Source organism: Protopterus annectens, chromosome 1.part1 (assembly GCF_019279795.1).
Source record: "Protopterus annectens isolate FY-2018-M chromosome 1.part1, PAN1.0, whole genome shotgun sequence".
NCBI classification, from domain to species: Eukaryota; Metazoa; Chordata; order Ceratodontiformes; family Protopteridae; genus Protopterus; species Protopterus annectens.
Genome location: NC_056726.1, coordinates 1,351,237,140 through 1,351,261,381, shown reverse-complemented (window position 1 = coordinate 1,351,261,381; position 24,242 = coordinate 1,351,237,140). Strand labels below are relative to the sequence as shown.

General features: G+C 42.0%; 1 protein-coding gene across 6 annotated transcripts in view; it reads right to left on the bottom strand.

Annotated features, from left to right (window-relative positions):
- PIAS2 (protein inhibitor of activated STAT 2) overlaps positions 1 to 24,242 on the bottom strand; it is a 3,576,601-nt gene that overhangs the window by 3,143,760 nt on the left and 408,599 nt on the right. The gene's annotated exons all lie outside the window — the stretch shown is intronic.

The window sequence follows — 24,242 nt, the reverse complement described above, 5'->3', positions numbered from 1 at the left end:
AGGACAAGAACCACTCAGACTCTGAATTCTGAATCCTCATCCGAGGAATCCAGTTCTCTAGGCTGTTTAGAAAGGGTGGAGGTCCAAGAAGGAGCAGGCACTGAAACCCCTTAAGGAAGCTTCAGGGTCAAGGCAGAAATTATATGTACTCACAGCTAGGCATCTGTGCTGTCCATTTTCATTCTTCCTCAAGAAATGAGGTTTGGATCCAATCCTTGGATTCGAGTCAGCCTCATACCCTAGACTTTGGATTCAACTCTTGAGCTCCTCTCTCCCTACCCATAATGCCCTAGCCCATCCTGAATACATCAGATTAAGTTTGTTGCCATAAAATCCCTATAAATTAGACAAAGAAAGGGGTAGCTGAAAGAATAAGGCTCAAACCTGGAACTATAAACTCCAATGAATACCCAAGCAGGTTCGTCCGTAAGATTTAAGGACAGGGGATGGATGGGAGGGAAGTTGAGGAATAAAGAAAATAGAAAAAACAGATGCCTAGTTATGATGAGTACGTAACTTTTAAATCTGATATTGCCCTTTTCGTTATTCCTCAATGAATGGGACAGAGTCCCTAGCTAAATTGGTATTGGGTGGCATTCATGGAAGGATATTCCGAAGTATCACTGAGCCAAAGGCAGCTCTATTTCTGGATATTAGATCAGATTTGTAATTTGGAACAAAGGTGCAGGCACTGGACCATCTGGCTGCTGCGCAATCATCATCAATAGAGGTTCTTGACCAAAAGGCAGATGAAGTGGATATGGATCAAGCTGAGTGGGTTTTAGGTGGTCTAAGTACGAAAATGCCTACCTAGGACAGATACAAGAAATGCAATCTGTGATCCATTTAGCTAGTGTAATTTTACAAACTGAACAACCCTGTCTTTTTGGTGAGAAGGAAACAAATAGTTGATCAGACTTTCTGATTTGTTTTGTTATGTGCAGATTAGTGCACATCCAGGAGATGTAGCAGGTATTCTCCTTTATTTGAAAAAGTTGGAATGAAAACCGGTAAATGAATGGATTGGTTAATATTTGATTCAGAAGCTACTTTAGGTAAAAAGGAAGGGCTTGTTCATAAAGTACCCTATCTTTATGGAAAATAATGTAGGGAGTCTTTGACAAAAGAGCTTGTAGCTCAGAAATCCTTCTTGCAGAAGACGACTGTTTTCCATGAAAGAAATTTTAGATCATTTTTTGCTGAAGGTTCAAAGGGTTCTTGAGTTGGACCTTGTAGCATGACAGTCAGATCCCAGGAATGTGAAGGATCTTTTACTTGTGGTCTAAGGAGAAAAATGCCTGTCAAAATGCTTTACATAATTTAAAGAAGCCAAAGAATAATTTCTGTCTCCTGTATTAAAGTTAGAAATAGCTGCCGATTGTAGTTTAATTGTTAGAAAAGTTAGCTCCTTTTTAAAAACGAACATCTAAAAAATTCAACAGGAACTGGAGCAGAAAAACGGTCAACATAATTTTTCAATCCCCAAATGGAAAATCTTTTCCACTTGCTCTTGTAAACTTTCTTGGAGGATGTTTTGGCAAGAATAATATAATGGTATGTACTGGAGAAGAAAGCCAGGGCTGTCTGACAATTATTGGAAGTGGAGATACCATGCAGTCAGTCTGAGGGTCTGAGTATTGAGATGACTCCTCCCCTGAGGGGTGTGAGAGGAGATCAGGTCCAGTATCCATTGAGGATAAAGAAACTGAGACCAATGGAAGTGGAAACATTCCTGTCAAAGCCAGCAGAGGGTAATGAGGATGACTGAGCTCTACAACTGGGTTGCTTTCTGTAGAAATTTGGGGATCAAGGGAAGTAGAGGATATGCATAAAGGAGACTGGCTGGCCAAACTTGGACTAGAGCATCTCTCGGCAACTGATGAGGGATCAGGGCAAAATACTTACTGCATTTGTTGTTGTGGGGGGAAGCCAAAAGGTCTCAGCAAGGTTGGCCCAATGACGGAAAATGTCTTCTGCCACAAACTGAGACCACTTGTGAGGCATCAGAATGGACCTGCTTAATTTGTCTGCAAACAAGCTGGTTTTGCTAGAGTCCACTCAACAATATGCATATAAGCTATCTTCGGTATCACCAATAAGCGTAGTAGTCACCAGTCTTCACAAGGTAATAAAAAAACGATTTATTGTATCCACTGAACGCCACGTACAGCAACACAAAACATCCAACGAAACAACAGCACAGCACCAAACGTTGTGACAGGACAAACAGAAACTCAAAAAAGGCCAACAATAAACTGAGCACTAAAACAATGCCATATAGTTCGACAGTTCATTAAACTAATGTATTCCACGCTCTTTATATTACATTAATCATATACTTTATTAATATGATTATATTACATCAATGATTCTATTAACATGAAAAATTGACATTAGGTTACATTAGAGTATACACTGTACGAGTGTTTTAGATTATAAAGACACAGTATATGATTTATGGGCATAGGAGGAGTTTTTTTTATGTACATCAGTTACGCTGTTTAGTATGAGTTTTTACTTAGTATATTCTATATTTATATTTGTAAATACTATCTCATACATACAGCTATGGGTTGAATACAAATACATACTTTGGTATATTGTACATTTGATTATTCAGCGTGAATGGGCTGGGCATATATATTTTTTAATATTTTTCAACATATTTTTTAATATATTTTTTACTTTGTTTTATGTTACACTACCACTTTAAACATCAATTATTTTTTGGCGTCATAGAGTTTATTTAAACTGTTTAGTGATGGCGTTCAACAGTTCTGAAGAAGACCAGATACACTGGTTGAAAGCGCTTAACTGTCGAACTATATGGCGTTGTTTTAGTGCTCAGTTTATTGTTGGCCTTTTTTGAGTTTCTGTTTGTCCTGTCACAACGTTTGGTGCTGTGCTGTTGTTTCGTTGGATGTTTTGTGTTGCTGTACGTGGCGTTCAGTGGATACAATAAATCGTTTTTATTACCTTGTGAAGACTGGTGACTACTACGCTTATTGGTGATACCGAAGATAGCTTACAGTGTTATTGCACTCATTTGTAACAATATGCATATAGTAACACGCTAAGGGAAGTAGGACTATTGCTGCCGCCATAGACCCCAACAATTGAAGAATGAATCTGGCTGAAGGAGAGGGACGGGAAAGGATCTGATGAACCAGAGATTTGAGTAGGTCTATGTGATGAATGGGGAAGGATACAATTTCAGTTGTGTTCAGGTGTTCACCAATAAACTTCAGGTTCTATACTGATGTAAATTTTGATTTGGAGTAACTTGATTGCTATTCCCAGTGAGTGGCAAATTTGGAGCAAATAATCACCTAGATTGTTAAAGGAGAAGCATGGAGGGGGATGCTGAGGAACCAGTCGTCTAGATATGGAAACACTTGGAATTCTTTTAGTCTCAAGTGAGCAGCCACCACTGCCATAAATTTGGTAAATACCCTGGGCACCCTGACGAGTCCAAAGGGCATTGCTCTGAATTGGTAGTGACTGGCTACCAACTGAAAGCAGAAATGTCTTCAGGAGGGTCTGTCTATTTTGATATGGTACACAGCCTGAAGAGCTTTACAACACATCCAATTGTCCTTGTGAAGAAATGGCAGAATGGACTGTACCATGACCATTTGGAACTTTGACTTTTTCAAATACTGATTCATTTGCTAAGCATCAAAATTGGTCTGAAGTCCCCTGTCCTTTTGGTTACTAAAAAGAAGAGCAAGTTCCAAACCCTATTATGTCTGGCTGGATCTCTTGGATTCCCTTTTGTCTAGCAGCTTTTGAATTTCTTGTGCTGCTGCCTTTGACTGGGAGGAATGTCAGGAAGCACCTTTCTTTTGCAGAAAGAGAGTTGGAAAAATGGAATGGAATAACCTTTAGATACTATGCTTAACACCCATGAATATTCTGTTATATTTGCCCAAGCGTCTGCATGCAAGGACAATTGTCCCTAGACTGCCTCTAGAGGTGGACAGTCGGACAGTACTTCAGGAGCACTGCATGGGTCTGTCTGGAAAATAATCACAGAAACTCTGATTTTGCAGGCCTCCTCTGCCTCTGCTGCAATGTTTACCATTGGAACTGCCTCCTCTGCCTCTGCAGGAGTTGTTCCTGCACAAATCTTGGAAAAGTCCCTAATATTTGCGGAACCACATTTTCTTACTGCCTCTCTGATTCCTAGAAAAGGTTCAATGAGTGGTAGAAAACTTGATTCCCAAGGCAGACAGAGTCTTCTCATCTTGTGCACTGCAGGTAAGCATTTCTTTTACCAATGGACAACATAAGGATGTACCATCAAAGAGATGGTTGATGAAAGATATCTTGAAAAGCTCTGCAAAGTCGTACAGTCACATCCAGGCATGTTTCCTTATGGCAATGCCTAAACCAGCAGCCTGTGGGATGCCTTAAACTGCATGAAAGATTAAACTTATAGAAGAGTTGGAAACTGATAGAAGAGTGGCCAGCTGAGAGGACGATCTTTTGAAATCCTCTGCAGACATGGACTCGGAGAGAAAATTTGATAGTTCCTTAGTCAAATCTCTCTGCAGTCTTGTGAACCATTCCTAGTAATTAAGAGACCTGAAGGTGAAGGTCGCTGAGGCAGAAAAACTCTCTTTACAAATCTGTCCAGCACCCTAGCCTCTCTGTTTGGCATCTAAAAGAGTTCTGTACTCCTAGTTTTTTTTTTTTAGTGTCTGCCACCACCATCATAGCATCTACTGGGACTTCTTTGCTCCAATGGGGTCTATCCTTTCTTTGCTCCAATGGGGTCTATCCTTAGGAGAAGCTAAGAATTTTTCAGGACATCTCAGAATGGGCTGGACAGTACCTGGCTCCTTCAATGCCCGGCGGGAAACTAAATCAATGAGTTCATCTGCCAGGGGGTAACCCAAGATGTATAAGGGCCAGAACCTGAAACTTCCAAAAATACTGATTCCTCCGGAGTAGGATTATCAAAAGACCAACCACCTTTCTGCATGAGGCTCTCTAACATGTCTCCAAAGGAGTCATCATCTGGTGGTGATCTGGTGGACACTTCTTCATTGAAATCAGTATCCTCCATGAGAGATTCCAGCAGGTAATCTATGTGCCGCCTCTTGCATGTGCTCTTCCAATCCAATGCATCTCCTCTAGAGGATGTTTAGGGGAGGTATTTACAGAAAGCAGAAGTTCCTCCACAGGAACTGATTGGAAACTAACTGGAACTGGCTGTCCCTGTGGAATAGGCCTGATTGACTCAGAGCTCGGAACCGAGGAGTGAATAGGGAGTGGATCCAAGGGGTGAAAGACCAGTTCTCCAAAAAGAGAAAAAGCCCTTTCCACAACCTCGAAGGCAGATGGGGCCCAGAGAAGCCATGGCCACCTGCAACAGAACCAAGACTTCCAGTACAGGTAGATCGCAACTCCTACCAGATCCATGCCTTGAGGATGGAACCAGACCCAAGCTGTTGAGTACCAAGGGTCAGAGGAGTAAGGATGGATCCAATAACATAAGAGTAGATCCTGGCCCCACGGATCCAACACCAACAATTCAGCTCCAGGACCCATTCTGATCCAAAGGTATAGGAGCAGAACTCATCAGGAATGCTGATGGAGTTGAAGAGGAGATTTTTATTTATTTATTTTTTATTTTTATTTTACATTTGTTTACCGGGCTAGTCTAACTGGATACATGTCCATTTTCAGTAGAGGCCCGGGGAGAAAAGCTCCTAGGTACATACAGCTAATTAACTTATTTCTATCTATGAATAACACAAATATGCAAAAGAAAAAAATACAAAAAATAAGCAATAAACAGTACTAAATTACAGGATAAAATAACAATTCTAGGTAAATAATCTGTATAGGATGCAGTTTTTTTTTTTGAAGGAGGGGGAGGATCAGAGTATAGAGTAACTATAGAGCTAGTCAGGTTTGGAGCAATGACATAGCCAGTGAGATTTGAGATATACTTTCAGATTGTTTTTGAAACTGGAGAGAGAGGGAAGTGTAGAAATATCATTTGGTAGAAGATTCCAGGCTTTCCCTAAAGTATTAGAAAAAAAGAGAGTCACTGGCCTTGTTGTTTATTTTGGTAGTATGTGCTAAGAGTTTATGTGAGGACCTTAGGGAATCTAGGTTTTTATAGGGAGTGATTAGTGTGGATAGAGCAGGTGTTTTGGATGGTGTGTAAAGGGTTTTGTGAGCTATAGTTAGTTGATGGAATTTAATTAGGTTCTGTAGTTCAAGCCAGCCTAGCTGTTTTAAATTGAGGCAATGATGGGTTCTAAAAGGGTTTCCTGTGGCAAATCTGGCGATGTTATTATAGGACATTTCCAGTTTGCTGAGATTGTTTTTAGAAAGTTTAGTAAAGATGGGTGAAGCATATAGAAGAGGAGATATTAGATGTGTGTGTGCTATTGTTGTACGAGCAGAGGGTAGGAGAAAAGATTTAATCCGATACAGGGAGCCTAATTTTCTATTAACAGATTTAATAGTATTGTTTATATGTATATCAAAGTTTAGTTTATTGTCGATGGTGACTCCTAGCAGTTTAGTGGTAGGTTCTGGGGATATAATAGTATTGTTGGTGGAAGTGACTGAGAAATCCAATGTGGGGAATTTACTAGTGGGAGAGAAAAGAAGGAGTTTAGTCTTTTTGGGGTTTAAGAGAAGGCATCTATGAGTGAACCATTTCTCAACTGTGTTGAAGATTTGTTGGGTAAGGTGTAGGAGGTCTGAAGAGGATGAGGCTGAGCATATAAGTGTGGAATCATCTGGAATCATTTTCTTCGGATCTAACTCTGAACCTCTCAGAACTGTCAGATACTGGGGCTCTGAAGCTGTAGAACAGATCAAGAAAGGAGAAAGTATCATATGAGAAGTGGTTGGAAGACTCATGGATCCAATAGAAGACAAAGCAGGTATGACCCCCCCCCCCAATCTGGATCTGAGCTCTGAGAAATTTATCAACCTATCCACATCCGCTTCTGAAAAACTTCTGGGGAACCTGCAGGATGTTGTGGACTGTGGCCTAGAATGGTTCTTGGGAGTCTGCATGAATATATCAAAAATGCAAGAAATGGTTACGAATGTAAACTGTAGGCAAAATAACAAAAAACGAATATAAAATAGTCCAAAGAGCAATCCAACACACTATTTACCGTAGTACAAAAAACTGTTGGTTAAGCGGTTTCATAAAGTAATATCCTCAGAACCAAGAACAGCAAAAAGGAAATCCTTTTATGTATAAAAAAGGCGAAACAAGTACTAAACCCCTCCTCAAATTAAAGAGAAAACATCCCCAAAACTGCCGGTGCAACATTTCTTAACATAAAAAAAAATGCTGTTAAAAATACAAAATAAAATGCAGAATGTAAAATATCACAATAATAAAATATAATTTTAGCGAATATTAGCCCTTCTTTTAAGCTCACTTGAAATAGAAATAGTGTCATTCAAACCTGGAAAACTGCAAGCATCAAAGTGTAGCTGCCAAAACATTTCCCTCTGCAGTAAAAAAATTCTGGCAGTCACCAGGAAAAACATCAATCTTGACAAGCTCTAAAACCAAAAATTAACAGTCTAAAACCAGCACACAGCCCAGCGTGTCTAGCCAGGGCACTTTTGTTGTCATTTTTCCTGATACTGTAGTCATGCTGGTAAATTCTTTTATTGAGAGGAATTGACAGTCTTACCAATGTAGAAAGCTGTGCATGAACCACACAGAGCAAGATTAACAACCCTTTCAGAGTCACAGTTAAATCTGCCCCCATGGCAAACAGTGGTCAACCTGGACAGCCAGCTGTCACCCGGGGATAGATAAATAAATAAAGGGACATTGACTGCAGTGTCCACATTTCCTAGGGATGGGTGGGCCGACTTCCTGACGCACCTGCATTTCCAGTAACGACTTTATGTTCCTCTTGTTTTTAAAAGTAAATGATGGAGCAGCAGCAAAATGCTTGTTGATATCCACATTACTAGAAAGTAGGTATCAATTCCTCTGTACAATCTTCTGGATAGCTCCAGCATCAAGGGAATAGTGTAAAACCAAGTTGTGTTTGTTGTCTGAGGTACTGGCACCACTCTACAACTGCACCAAGTCAGAAAGAATAATAGGAAAATATCGGTCACCCCTGAGGGCCCAAATTTCGTCCTGCAATTTGTTCAACAAGTCCTGTGGGTGCCCTCTATTAAGGAACATAATCTTTAAAAGATCAAACTGCTTCAATCAAGCACCATCATCTGATGTCAACCTAGAAATTCTAATAAGTTGACTCTTGACCACCCCCTTCTTTTGATGAAAAGGGTGACAACTGTCGAAAGACAGAAAGGCGTTGCAAAAAGTAGGTTTCCGGTATATTTCTGTTCCAAAACCTCCATCAGGTAGCTTTGTAATCTCTTTGTCCAAAATGTAAATACTGTCTTCACTAACAGTATGCATAAACTCAGGAAATTAAGTACTGGTACCAAAAACTTCCACAAATTGGATAAAATGTTGATGGGAGCCATCCCATACTATCTACAAATCATCCAAAAACCTGAAATAGCCCCTACATTTCTTAAATTCAGGGCATTTGAACACAAAGTTCAGTTCCCAACTTAGCAGAACTATGCTGGCAAAGAGGGAGGCACAAGATGCACCCATGGCCACACCTATTTGCTTGAAAAACTCACCATCAAATGATAGGAAGTTGTTACCAAGTACAATTTACATCACTTCAGTGACAAACTGCATCCCCTCAAACTCGAGGCCATCAAATCTGGTGACCACCTGGCCAAACCAGTCCAATCCTATTTCCTGTGGGATGACCATGAACAAACTTTTGATGTCACACGTTGCAAGCAAAATAGTGCCACTGGAATCAACTCCCCTTAACTTGTCAATAAGATCCCAAGAATCCTTGACAATATGTGGGAAGGGAGCCAAAATATTCTTGAGTTTATAGTCAATAAATTTGGTCAGGGGGCTCAGTGATTGAGCCCCGAGCTGACACAATAGGACATAGAGGTGAATCGTCCAATGAAGAATGGATCTTCGGAATACCAAAAATCTTGGGTAGAACAGGATGCTCGACCACCAAATAGTCAAACACTCCAAGTAATACAGTCAAATTCCAACAGTTCATCCAACACTATCCTAATAGCTTGATAAGCAATGTTGATTTTGTTAACCGAAACAACAATGTATACATTGAAGTCATTCAGCAATTTGTATAATCTCCCAGCATAATCGTGGGTGTCCATAATGACTAGAAGGGGATCAATATAAGTTTTTATTTCAGGTTTTACAGGTAATGAGAGAAGGTATGAGATTAGGTGACCTAACAAACACCACTGAATGCAGTGAAACACATTGGATTTTAAAACTAAGGGCATATAAGGGTTCAGGTTTAAATGATGTGGTACCTTTAAAACCAGAACTCAATAGTAGACCTTTGAGGAAATGAGTTTTGCTTGGTGTATTTTTTGAATGGTATTTTGATGTATATTTTATTGGAGTGATATCACATGATTTTTGGGAAATCATGATTGGATGTCTAGTTGATTGGCTTCATCTGTATGGAGTATTTAAGAGATCATTCAGTAATTGTTCTTTGATCTGAGGAAACAATCTGTAATTGTGAAAGCGCTCATCATTTTATTAAAGGGATTTTGGCTCAGTTTGGGATCGTATGAATTTTATCATCAGCCATGGAACAGTGCCCAACCTTTTTCTACTATACAGAATATGTGTTTCTTTTTATATAGTAAAAAAAGAGAGAGAGAAGGAAAGGAAAAAATTATCAGCAATGGTAATCAAGAAATACCCTATATTAAAGGGTAAGGTAGAGAATACCAACTATGATTAAAAAAAAAAGTATTAAAAATAATAAGGATCCTGAAGCTGTATTACAAAACAAAAGAGGGAGGCTGAGAAACAATAGCAAGAGAGATATTTCTGCAAAAACAACAAAATCGCTTACAAATCACTAAAATAATTGCTCGAGAGAAGGACCCTGCATCTGAACACAATGGGGGTAAACGAGATCTGAGGTACTGGGGATGGACTAGGGCATTATGGCTAGAGGGGGAAGCTTGAGAGCCGGATCCAAAGTTTAGAGTATAAAGGCCAGTCAATTCCAAGGAATGGACCTGAACCCCATTTGTTGAGGAAGAATGAAAAGGACAACATCAGATCAAGGCTATTCACTTTGAGGATCCTTAGGAAGGGCCGAATCATGCTATCTCTATTGTCTTTTCTTGGAAGGGATGTTAGCTCTAACAAATATTGGAGGTTCCAACCCTTGGTGAGATTCAGTAAAAGTACCAGTAACCTCCTTCCTGAGCAATATCTGTGGAATCCATCTAGGACCCTGCAAGATAATCAATCGCAGTTCCACCTTGATGTCTGCAGCAGATGTCTTTAAAGCCTCAGAGGACGTGCGAAAGAAAGGAACCATGCCAGCCTCCAGTGGGGTCATGGCACAGGAATCCACTGTAGACACTGAATGGCCTACACAGCTATTACCTGCTTCTAGAGGGACATCCGATGGAGGCTGTACAGCTAAAAAATCCAAACAAGACTTCTTGGCCTTCCTCTTACTTAGCAGGAGTAGTTTGGGGTTAATGGATTCCTCCATGCTATCCTGGGCTAACTATTTACCCATTTCATTTCAAGGTAAATGGTCAGAGAAGGCAAACATAGCTTCTGAGTGTCTTAGGCACAGACGCCTTACAAATACTGCAAAAGGTATTGTCATGGGAAGCATCCAAACAAAAGAGACACTGTTTGTGACAATCCTTATAGGGAATCTGCCTCAAACAATGGCAGTTTCCCTTCTTGGATGACATGAACTCTAGGTAAGCAAAATAAAATACAAGACCAAAGGAAAGAAAAAAAAACACAATCCCAACAGGGCACTTATCTGATGGCTAGGTATTCAGCACAGCAACAAGGCATTCAGACCGATGAGTGATAATGGCATTTGGATTGGCAGTAAAGTTGTTCTGGGTAACAGTGCTCGTATGTCACTTTCATGCCCTACGTTCTGTTCGGGGAGCACATTTATTCATTTGCATTTTGTTTACTGAGAAAATCTACTGAAGCAACAGAATCCATTTTCAGTGGAGGCCTGGGAAGAAAAACTCCACAATACAAGAAATTAACATTTTGAATTACAAAACTGAAATTACAAAGAATATATACAAAGAATAGAGAAAAATCTGAGTGAAATGAACGAAAGTATATTATAAACAATAGCAGAATATGAACAATCAGCATAAATAAAAGATCTACAAAGTATATTCTAAACAGAAGTATAATTTGAACAATTCTAAACAATATTATAATCTGAACAATCAGCATAAAGTAAGGATCTACATTAACTTACTGTGTCTATAATCTCTAACTACAGTAGTACTATCTCCCACAAAAACAGTTTTGACAAGAAGTAGGGTGACATGTATATTCTAGTGGGGCTTGGTGCAAGTAACCTTCCAGCATGAGGGAAGGCAGTTATGAAAGGAAGTTTTCAAATGGGTGGGATTATGAGTTGTTCTAATGGATATTGGCAGAGCATTCCAGTTCTTAGCTATTGAGATTGAGTAAAGAAGCTTGTCAGGTGGGAGGTTAGGTTTGTGAACCTGCAAGACCTTCTGATATCCTGATCTAAGGGGTCTGTTTGAGTGGTAGTAGTGGAATGTTGAGCTCAGGACAGTCTTGGGGTTTGAAGAGAATTTTGTGAGCTGTGGTTAGTTGCAAGTAGGAGAGGTAGTTTGGTAGTTCAAGCCATTTCAGTGATTTAAGAGCAGTGCAGAGATGGGTGGAGTGGTTGCGAATTTGGAGATTTTACTGTAGCAGGTTTCAAGTTTGGAGTTAGAAGAGCTTTGAATATTAGTAAGTAGAGGGGCACCATAGATGAGAGTGGATAGTAGGTATGTTGTGGCTTAAGAAGTGATTATGTCTATAAAGGATGCCAAGTTTAAGATGTGTTTTGCCAATGTTGTGTTGTATATGCAGGTTGAATTTCATGTGTTCATCGATAATGACTCCGAGAAGCTTTGTGTGGCTGACGACTTTGATTAATGATTTACTATGAGAAAAGATGGTGAACTCAGTTTTACTTAAGAGGTTTGTTGTCTTTGCAGTGAAAAGTATGATTTGGTTTTATTTGGGTTCAGGGCTAGGTGGTTGTTGTGTATCCAGGATGCAGTGGAGGAGAAGGCCTTTTGAGTTAGCAGAAGTAAGTCAGAGATAAGAGTTGGCAGAGCAGACCCATACAGAGTATTATATTCATAAAATAGCAGGGAGTATTCTAAGAACTAAACCAGCATGAGAATGGAGAAAAAAGATTCTGCCGATAGGGATGACTTTGGTTAGAGATACAAATAAGCAAGAGGAGGCTGGAATTTATTGGAGAAAAATGACAAAGGAACCAAGGTATTGGGAGCAATTAACAAGAAAAGGAAAGGCAATAGAATGGGAATAGGCCAAGAATTTATTTGGACTGCAGGTTAGAGATTACATTCCCTATCAAGGATTGATATCAGAGTATAGGCAAAGAGAAAGAAATAGGGGGCTCTTAAATGAAAGACCAGCACTTGTAGAATTTTTAATAGAATCTTGAACAGAAGCCACCATTGGAAAAGGAATAATTAGTAAAGCATATAAAATATTGCATGATAACTATAAGAATCAATCAGAGGAGCTTAGAAAAGATTGGGAAGAGAGATTGGATAAGCAATTCACAAAGAGACAATGGGGGATATATGTATGTCTCCCAAATATGCAACAAAATCTAGATTTTTCCTGGAAGTGTTTACACAGGTATTTTTATACCCTAAGTAGACTCCAAAGAATTTTTCCTCATGTGGACTGCAAATGTTAGACGTGTGATGGGCAAGAAAGAGGTGGCTGGGAACATATTTTTTGCTGGGTGAGTGGACTGGATTGACTGGGGAGATTAATTTTTTGAGCTGTGATACAGAATCGGAATTGCCTAGACATAGTAAAGCCTTGCTGAGTCTAATTATAGTGGCTGCCAAAAAAAGCAATTACCAGAAAATGAAAATTTAAGTCTAGATCAACCTTATTAGAAGTAGTGAATACAACAGAGATAAAACATCTGGAATTGAGATATTTAGAAAAGGAAAGGAGCAAACTACGTAGGAAAATGGGAATTATGGGAACAATATATGCAGAAAAGGAACAAGGCAGGAACTGAAGGGGCCATATGATGCTTAACTGACAATGACTGGATAGATTATAAGTGATGCATAATGTTTGCAGCTACAGTTGTTTCAATTGTGTCTGTGATGTATCTTTGCAAATAAAATGGTGTCAATGTTTTTTTTTTTTCATTTATATAAATGTAAGATTGTCTGTGTCATATGTGATAATTTAATAAAAAGATGTTTATTAATAAATAAAAAAAAGAGTTGGCAGAGCAGACAATAGTAGAGCTGTCTGCATACTGAACGACAGATCCCTGAGATAGTGATGAGTGGAAATTGTTTATGAATATGCTAAATAGGATTGGTCCAAGTATGGATCCTTGGGGAACGCCACTGGGGGTGCTGAGGAAAGAATAGATGGAGTTTTGCCATCTGACAGCCTGCTGTCTTTCATTTAAGTAACTAGAGAACAAGTTTAGTGTGGGGAGGGAAAGACCAAAAGTACAGAGTTGGGTGAGGAGTAAAGGGTGAGAAACAGTGTCAAAAGCTTTGGATAGGTCAAGGAAGAAGGCGGGGACAATTTTGTCAGTGTCACAGATTCTATTTACTGTATCCATAAAGGATAGGAGGGCAGTTGTAGTACTGTGGCCAGATCTGAAGCCATGTTGTGAGGGTGAAAGTATTTGGTTGTCTAGAAGATGGTGGAGAAGTTGAATACTGATGCATGTTTTTAAGATTTTGGAGACAGGAGAAAGGATTGCAAAGGGTCAAAAGTTAGTGATGCTAGTATTATTGTCGCCTTTATGGAGAGGGAAGATAAAGGTCCTTGTCCAGGTTTTGGAAATGTAGGACTCAAGGATGGCTGTATTTATAAGTATGCTTATGGGGTAAAACATACTGTCAGCAGCAATTTTTAGGCATTCTGAGGTACATTGTCATGGGCACTGGAACAAGGTTTTAGCTTTAGTAGCAGTTGTCTAATACTTGAGGATGGAGTGGGTTTTAGGGTAAAGGTAGAAGAGGGGTGGGTACTGGGGTTTTGTGAGAGATGGGGTGTGAGTAGCGGAGGGGGAGAGAGTGGGTGAGCTAGAAGTGGATGTGTGGCAAGTGGAGTAATTTGAGAGAATTTTGCTGTGATGTCGGCTCTAGAGTTGATAAAGAAAGCATTAAAAAGGGAGGCGATTTCTTCAGGAAATTTGAAAGAAGGTTTTTTTTTTGTTTTGTTTTTTTTTTTTGCCTGGTTTAAGTAGTGAGGTAATGGAACTCCAGAATTTCTTTGGGTTCTGCTGGTGGTTAGACTGAAGTTTTAGGTAGTATTCTTTTTTTATCTCTTTTGACTAGATTTTTTTACTTGGTTCTGAAGTTCTTTGAATTTTAGTAGGTCTGGGGTGTTTCTGTGTGCCTGCCATAACTTCCATATTTTGTCTCTGGCATGCATGAGAAGTCGAGTGGCTTTGGATAGCCAAGGGGCATGGTTATTTTTGATATTCTGTACACGTAGAAGTGCGAGGCTATTTAGAATATTCATTAAGGTGGTGTTGAAGTAAATCAGCAGCTTTGCCAGAGGAAGGGTTTTTAGTAAATGCCAGTCTGTTGGATTTAGAATACTGTTGAAGGTTATAGGGTAGAATGAGGTCAAATTCCTTGTTTGTTTATACTGATGCTGACTTTGACTGGAGGGGGAAGCTTGGTCAATAAAGATAAGGAGATGATCACCGAGGGTATTTGGGAGTGTTCTGGCTGAGCACATTTTGTTGGGGTTTGTGACTATAATCCAGTCTAAAATGGATCCATTATCAGTCCCTTTGTTAGGTCTGAGGGGGATTCAATGAGCTTGCTGAAGTTGAAAAGATTAATATTTGAGGATGGGTGTTTAATATTTGAGGATGGGTGGTTGGAGTTAGTTCTAGCCAGTTGATATTTACATTGCCTAGTATGACAGTGTCAATTTTAATATTGGTGGAAATCCAGGCTAGGATATCTTCCAATATAGGATGTCGTTTCCAGGGCGGGGGGGGGGGGTATACTGAGGGCCACGATACAACGTTTTTTGCTGTTGTTCATATTTAAGAAAGAATTGAGAATTTCTGCATTAGAGAACTGTGGTATAGGGTTAGAAAACGGAACTAGATTGTGGGAGTTGGAAAACAGAAGAGCAACACTGCCTTCTTTTTTATGGGACCTGTCTAATCATATTGTTTAAAAGTCTGGAGGGAGAAATTTAGTGTGTTTAACATGGGGTTTTAGCCAAGTCTTGGTGGTGGCAATAAAAATAAGTTATGTTCTTACCATAACGTTCCATGTGGAGTGTTCATCTCGCCTTTGGTCTTACACACGGGTTCGGAGCCGATCCTCAGCTCCGAGTCAGCCGCATAGCAAAGCTCTGCATCTTAGAGAAGCTCGAGACCAGGCTATATCCCACAATCCTCCCTGCCATTACTCAGATCTAGTTTGCAAGTAAACCAGACCAACGAAAAACCTCAGTTGCTAAGGCTACACACTGCCACAAAAACTCAGAGACACTATCTCACTTAACAAATCAACTAAGGGTAGCGAAATATACCCCATGAGGCAAGAAACAATAAACCCGGAAGGGGTTAAGGCATTTCGACCAGACTCTAGTCCTACTCGTTCTTCCAAACACGTGAGGGAAAGAAGGGAGGGAATGTAAGAACAAAGGCGAGATGAACACTCCACATGGAACGTTATGGTAAGAACATAACTTCTTTATGTGAGAGTGTTCAATCTCGACATTTGTTCTTACACAAGGGTAGCGTCCCTAGCTCCGTCACCCCGAGTGACTCATGGAAGAACATTCCTAAGCACAGTGGAACCAAAAGATGTCCTGTCTTAGGAGGCTTTGTCAACCCTATAATGAGCGATGAAAGTATGTGGTTTAGACCACGTGGCTGCTGCACAAATCGTGTCCAAAGGCAAACGAGCTGCATGAGCCAAGGAAGTGGAAACTGATCTGGTAGAATGGCCCTTAGGTTTAGCAGGCAAGGCCTGATTCGACTTAGAATATACAAAGGCTATACAATCAGTAAGCCATTTAGATAGTGTACGTTTTGTAAATGCCATGCCCTTTTTATTGTCTGCAACCGCGACAAAAAGCTGATCTGTTTTCCTGTAATCTTTAGTCCTGTCCAAAAAAAATCTTAGTTGTCTGTGGACATCCAACTTGTGCAGCATATACTCCAACTTGCTGTTATGGTTTTTGAAAAAGGTAGGGAGTTCTATGGATTGGTTAATATTAGTGACAGAACATACCTTAGGAAGGAAAGATGGATTTGTTCGCAAGGAGACTCTATCTGGGTGGAAAATTAAGTAAGGCAGCTTGACTGATAGTGCTTGCAGCTCTGAAACTCTTCGAGCTGAAGTAACAACTACGAGAAAAAGTGTCTTCCATGACAAGAACTTCAGGAGGCAAGAAGAGGCTGGTTCAAAGGGTGGCAACATTAGTTGCGACAATAATAAATTTAAATTCCATGGGAATAAAGAGTCTCTGACGGGCGGTTGAAGATGGAAGGATCCTTTCATAAAAGCCTTACAAAGCCTGTGGGACATAATAGGAGAACTGTCCTCACCAACATGGTAGTTGGATATGGCCGCCAACTGTACTCTTATTGTGGAAGTAGAGGCTCCTTTGTGAAAAAGGAATGATTAGAAATTCTAGAACTATATGTAAAGGAGCTACTAGGGGGTCCAAGTGTTGGCTAGATGCCCAGTATACAAAGCGTTTCCATTTACTCCTGTAGAGTTTTGTAGTGGAAGCCTTATGAGAGGCAACCAGAATGCGTTGAACTGCCGGAGAAAGTAGATCAGACCTGGCTAGGCAGGGAAGTGGAGCAGTCAAGCTGCTAGTTTGAGGGATAGAAGAGACGGGTGAGGAACTCCCGATGAATGGGTCAGTAGATCTGGTACTGGGTCCAGGATCCACAGTTCCTCTGTTTGATGGGCTCAAAGAAAGGGGAACCATATCTGTCGAGGCCAGAATGGGGCTATGAGTATAATTGTCCTTTCCAGGTTCCTGGCTTTCTGAAGAAATTTGGGAATCAAGGGGGTAGGTGGAAATGCATATAGGAGACCCGGGGGCCAATCGTGTATCAGTGCGTCCCTGGGGACATCCCCCGGAGGGGGTAGAAGGGCAAAATAGCTTCTGCATTTGGTATTCATCGTGGAAGCAAATAGATCACAGCAAGGCTGGCCCCATCTGCGGAAAATTCTTTCCGCCACCTGTAGCTTGAGGGACCACTCGTGAGGTAACAGGATGGCTCTGCTCAACCTGTCCGCAATGACGTTGGATGACCCCGGGATGTGCGTTGCTATCAGAAAGCGACCCATGGACTCTGCCCATTGCCAAATTCTCATGGCCTCTCTGAATAATGGGTAAGATCTGGTTCCCCCCTGTTTGTTTATGTACCAGACTACAGACATGTTGTCTGTCTGAACTGCTACTGTTCCTAGAGGTAAGAGGGTTTGAAAGTGTTGCAACGCCAGGAACACCGCCCTCATTTCCAGAACATTTATGTGCAGGTTGTACTCCATGTTGGACCATTCCCCTTGGACTGTTCTTCCCTGAAATAGTCCCCCCCCACCCTATTAGAGAAGCGTCCGTGGTTATCGTGGCCGTTGGATTGGGTAGAACAAATGGATGACCCATAGTGAGATCCTGACTGTACACCCACCATGAGAGGTCTCGTTTGCAAGAATCTTTTATCAGAATCTCGTGCGCTAGGGGTAACTGCTGAAATGACCACTGCGTGAACAGCAGCCATTGGAGGAGCCTCATGTGCAATCTCCCCATAGGGACTGCAATCAGGGACGCTGCCACGAGTCCCAAAACCTTCAACACTAGTTTGGCCGGGGCTTTCCTGCTTTGCAGTAGAAGAAGAACCTGTTCCTTGAGGGATGAAGCCCTTATTGAAGGGAGCTTTACCAGTGTTAAACGTGTATCTAGGTCTGCTCCGATGAATGAAATATGCTGTGAGGGCAGTAAGGCAGATTTTTCAAAGTTTATGGAAATCCCTAGGTGGGAACAATGGTTGACTGTGTAGTCTCTGGCTTGTATGAGGCAACACTCGGTGGTGGCGGTGAGAAGCCAGTCGTCCAGATAGGGAAACACCCGGAATCCTAGATGTCTCAAGTGAGACGCTACCACTGCCATGCATTTGGTGAATACCCTGGGGGCTAAGGTGAGCCCAAAGGGCAGGGCTCGAAACTGAAAGTGACTGGCTCCCAGCCGGAAGTGCAGGTGATCTCTGGACGGTCTGGACATTTTGATGTGGTAGTACGTGTCCTTGAGATCTATCGAGCACATCCAGTCGTCCTTCTGTAAAAATGGAAGGATCGATTGAAGTGTGACCATCCGGAACTTTTACTTCTTCACGAAGGTGTTGAGATTGCTGAGATCCAAAATCGGTCTCCAGTCCCCTGTCTTTTTTGGAACTAAAAAGAACCTTGAGTAAGTTTCGGATCCTCTTTGGTCCGCCGGGACTGGCTGGATGACTTTTTTTCGAGCAGCTTTGAAATTTCTATTGCTGCTGGGCCTCGCAGATGGGGTGGCACATCTGGAAACCTTCTTTGTTGGGGTGGAGTTGATATGAAGGGAATTTTGTATCCTCTGGTTACAATGCTTTTTACCCAAGAGTCCGAGGTGAGAGTTAGCCAGGCCTGTGGGTATAAAGCCAAGCGAGCCCCGACTGCCTCCAGAGCAGGACAGTTGGGCCCCCGTTCAGGAGTGCTGGAAAGGCTTACCAGGGACAGGATCCCTGTCGCCTTGGTTCTGCGGACCCCCTCTGCCGCCGGGGCGACGTCTTCCATTTCTACCCCCCCTCTGCCTCTGGGGGGGGATCACTCTGTGTGGCCTGGAAAGATCCCCGAGTTTTACGGAACTACATTTTTCCACCTCGTTGCCCTTTGGGGTGCGGTCAAGTTGGAGCGGAAAAACGGACTCCGACAGCAGACAGTCTTTCCTTCTTGCTCACATCGAGTTAGTGTGTCCTTCACTTTGGGCCCAAAGAGAGTGGCACCATCAAAGGGGGCGTTGGTGAAGGAAGACTTGAAGGCTTCCGCAAATGAGCACAGCCGCATCCAGGATTGTCTTCGTAGAGCAATCGCTGAAGCTGCAGCTCTACTCGATCCTTCAGCCGCATACGAGATGAGCCTCATGGATGAGTTCACTATGGAGGTAAGGGTGTTAAGGTGTGCTGTTACCTTATCTGAAACAGCAGCATCTGTGTTACCATGGAGGGTATCTCCCAGCTCCTTGATGAGATCCCTCTGCAGACATGTAAAATGTGTCAAATAGTTTAGCGAACGCATGGAAAAAGTCGCTGAACTAAAAACGCGCTTCCCATATCTGTCCATAGTCCTAGAATCCTTATTAGGAGGATGAACAGAAGAGGAAGACTCAGACATCTCCTTTTCAGTGGCTGCCGCCACCACCATAGCGTCGACCGGGACTCCGTTGGTGAGATAAACCTTGCCCTGGGGGGCGGTGATAAATTTGCTCAGTTTTCGAGGGACCAGTTCTACTGTGTCCAGTGTCTCCCACGCCCTTCGAGCAATTAAATCCATTAACTCATCAAAGGGTGGAGTAACCCAGGAGGTAGGAGGTTGAGCACCAAAAGCCTTCAGCAACACCGACTCGTCCTCAGTGGGGGCTAGGGACTGCCAATCACCCCTCTGTTTTAAGATCTCCAAGATGTCCGCAAATGAGACATCCTCAGAGGGGGATTTTGGGGACCCCTCTGCCTCATCCAAGTCAGTGTCAGATGTTAGAGATTCCTGCGGGGAATCCAAGTGCCTCCTCTTGCACAGTCTTTTCCTCAGAACCTCATCGGAGGGGGCTTCCGGTGAGGCCTCCGAGGAACAGGGGGCACCCTCTGGGGGTGGCTGAGGCAATGGTGCTCTACGCTTTGGATGGGTCGTGGGGGCAGAAACAGAGAGCGGCCCCTTAGGGGAGGGAGAAGACGCCTCCGATGAAGTGGTGGTCTGTGCAGACAAAACCTTCCTCATAAGGTCAAAAACCCCTGAACCCCGGGCCGAGGACTCCTCCGGTTCCGAAGAACATGGAAGCATCCCAGACACGGGGGCCGTGGGCATCGACCCCGAGGATGGAGCCGAGCCAATCTGCGCCGCGGCCCCGAGAGGGAGAGTCGGCACCGAAAGGTCGGTACGACTCTTGGTCCCGGAACCGAGGAGAGATCGCCAGCTCCACGACTCACCTACAGGTTCCGAAGGAGTCGAAGTCAATGGTGTCGATCATGCAATGGACGGTTTCAGCACCGAGGGCTCCACTATCATCAACTCATCCTCTCCCGGCTCCGAAGACTGGATGGGTCTCGAAGGAGGACCTGTTGGAGAAAAAGGGAGGCCTTCTAGTTTCGACACCAATTGGGAGGAAACTGCAATCAACTTGGAAAGGGCCGTGTTCTTCATACGTTTCTGCATGACACGATCCACATCTGTATCGGATAATGGTCTGGAAGATCGGGTCGAAGGGGCCGAAGATGGCATCGACCGAAGAATGGACGGTGGCGGTAGCTCCGACACCGGTTCCAAGACCTGGGGCTCAGTGAAAGACAAACGTTCGACGCTCGGCCCCGAAGTCTGTGGAACCGGCGAGCGAACCTTCAAAGATAAACTTGGATCCGATGACATGGGCTCCGACATCTTCGACCCCTTCGAGGACTTAGAAGCCTGGTCCGATTTGTCCAAAGTCTCCTGGAAGGCAGGTTTCAGTAGTCCCCTATCTATAAGTTTCCTGCGTCTATCTGTCATGACCCTCCCGCTGAAGGAATGGCATATAGAGCAATCCTCTTGCAGGTGGAGAGGGCCAAGACAGTAGACGCAGGAAGTGTGGTTGTCAGTGATGGACATTTTCAGTCCACACTGACATCTTTTAAAGCCGGATTTGGCTTTTTCTGACATAACCAGTAGAAGTAAGACACTCTACTATGAAACATTTTAAGACACTAGCTATATAACTAATAACTATTAAGTAAATATTTATTGTATATATAAGTATTGCTATAAGTGGGTAAGAAGAGGTAGGCCACAAAAGGGGACCTATAAAAATGTGACAGGATTAATTATAATAACACACACACACACACACACACACACACACACACACACACACACACACACACACACACACACACACACACACACTAGTACTAATCAAAAACTAACTTTTTAAGAACTATAAGAACGTTTTAAACAAGAAAGATAAGAATCTTATCTGAATATAACAAAATTCTCTCTGGTCCGAGCTCTCGTCGATGTGATCCGTTGCAGCGGCAAACTAGATCTGAGTAATGGCAGGGAGGATTGTGGGATATAGCCTGGTCTCGAGCTTCTCTAAGATGCAGAGCTTTGCTATGCGGCCGACTCGGAGCCAAGGATCGGCTCCGAACCCGTGTGTAAGAACAAACGGCGAGATTGAACACTCTCACATTGTCTGGTTGTTGGTCAGCGATCCATGCATGAAAGTCTGAGATTTTACTACAAAGGCATTGGAGATTTAAATTTACTATATCTAATGACTTGCAGGAATTTCTGTTGATGGGTGTGGTGGGAAGGTTGAGTGTAGTGGGCCCTGGATTGGGTTGTATGTTGCCGCATAAAAGCATGGTAGAGATCTTAGAGAAGTGATATGATTGTTTTTGGTTAGGTGTAGGTTTGGCAAGACTTATTTGAAAATTTACAGTAGGTAAATTTAGTTGATTCAACTGTTTTTTAAATGTTGAGGAGATAGGCTTCATTTTGTGATGGTAGAGGGGATTTAGTTGGTATAGGCTTGGGGAGATGTTTGTATAGTAGTTGGGTGGATCATGTAAGGAAGTAGAAGTAGAACAAGTTGTACAGAAGTTAGCAGAGAAAAAGATGGGGTATGGAACAGAAAGAAGTAATAGGGATACAAGGAGTGTAGAAATGAGTAGGGTGGACAGTGTGAGTGTGGTGGAAGACGCATGTTAAATGGCTTTGCAGAGTTGTGATGTAAACAGTAATAGGAGTAAGAAGAGAAGTTGGTTTAGAGCTGTGGTTGGGTAATGACTGAAAGTATAATGTCAGTGTGGCAGTTCTGAGGTGCTGAGAGAGAAGTTTATGCTGAGTAGAGGGAGTGTATGTTGAGTGAGAAGAGGAAAGCTGTAATAAGGATTGGCACCTGGAAAAGAAGGGTTTAATGTAGTAGTGTGGTGGGGTTAGGTAAGGGAGAGAGTAGTCTGGGGAGGAGTGTATATAGGTATAGTAGTTGATAATTGTATTCAGGTGAACTAGGGGTAGAGTAAAAGATAGTTAAGATTGGTATGAGGATGAAGTATGTGGTGGGGGAGTGGCAAGGAGTGGCTCGAGTGATAGGACAAATTACAGATAGTGACTGGATGGAGATAATGATGGGAGGAGTTAGGTAAGTACAAGTATAAGGAAAGTGGGGGTGAGTGAGCATGGGGGTAGGGTAAGGTAGCGGAGTAAGCCTGAGCATAGAGAGGGCAGAGTGGGTTGAGCCCCAATGTGATCCTGGTCAAGAGAACAATACAGCCAAAAAGCAATCTCTCAGCTATGTCAGCTAGCCCTGATGAGTAAAATGGAGCTCTCACCTCTTTAAAGCTCAAGATTTACAATATATGCTGAGCAGCAAGGTGGATCTAAACGATCTGCTGCTTAACAGGCTCCAACTTTTTAGTTATTAAGAGCCAGTTTTAGCTGGTGGGATATAGTTAAAAGTTAACAAGAAGGGCAAGAAGGGAATAGAAGTGGATTTAGTAATGTGCAGTCCTCAAGTATTATTATTGGATCTTATTATTAATGAAGGCTGATACTACAGTCCAAAACCTACACTGCAGTCAGTTTAAGAGGTGGTGATCGCTTTTTTTCTGGGGTTTCATTCCAGCTGGCCACTTCAGAAGGGTAAGGCATATCACTGTGCAGTGATGGGGACTGGAATAACAACATAAATATGTTAGAGTTGGGAATGGGGACAGAGGAAGAAGAAGGGGTAAGAATGCTGGGAGAGTGCAGTCTAGGAGAAGAGAATAGATTAGGGAAGGCAACAAAGCAATTAATTAGGCAGAATAAGCAGCTTAGACTTCTTACTATTTTTAGTTTACCAAGCAATACAAACAAATGAAAGTTTATCTAGAGCAGGTAATTAAAACACCAGTCAGAATGGCAATTAAAACTGTCAAAAAATAAATGTGGAGTAATACTACAGCGCATTAGGATAGAATTAAGTCAATTCATCTGCAACAGAGAAGTGTAACCAAGTGGATATTAAGATGTAGCATGTCAAAGAAAACAATTAAAAGTAGATGTAGCAGTGAAATGATGAAGGATCTGCGGCAAAAATCAAATACAATCAATTTGCGACTAGCAAGGATTCAGCTTCCTGCTTGAGAGCACACGTATCTGGCAAGGTGTACAATATACATATGTCTCTCAGCCTCTTTAGCTCGGTAGTATGTTAGTTTTTGATAGGCAATGAACTTTGCAGCAAAAAACATAAGTGGACAAACAGTAAGGTATGGGATGACTGCACTAATGTTTTGCCCAGTTGATTGTAACAGTAGTAGTTACACTAGCGATAAATACTCAACAACCACTGCCAGACAAAAGTGTTAGGTATTAGAAACATCTACCACAGTAGGCTTAGCATGCAGGTAATTGCTACCAGACAGTTTAACAATTTCAGTATCGCTTAGATGTTAAGTATCATTAATATTCACTGTATATTAATACAATATGGTTATGCTGTTGTGACGTACGGCAAGTACAAGATCATATGACTTGGGTATACTGGCCAAATGTTGGGCTGTCCCTATAATAAAGAATACTGCAACAGTGATATAGAAGAACTTCTAATTTTATGATTTCTGGAAGGAGAACTGTGGACTTTTGCTTTGTTTCTTCTTGCACTGTTTAAACAATTTGCTTAAAAAAATGTGAAAGTTATGTAATTCTGTGTTGTCTGTTTCTATCCTGTCTCAATGTATGGATCTCAGATCTGGTTTCAGTCACTTTAAAACTTTGGATTTGGTGCTCAGGCCCCTTCCCTTACCCATAATCCTCTGTGTAAAAAAAGCAAGCTA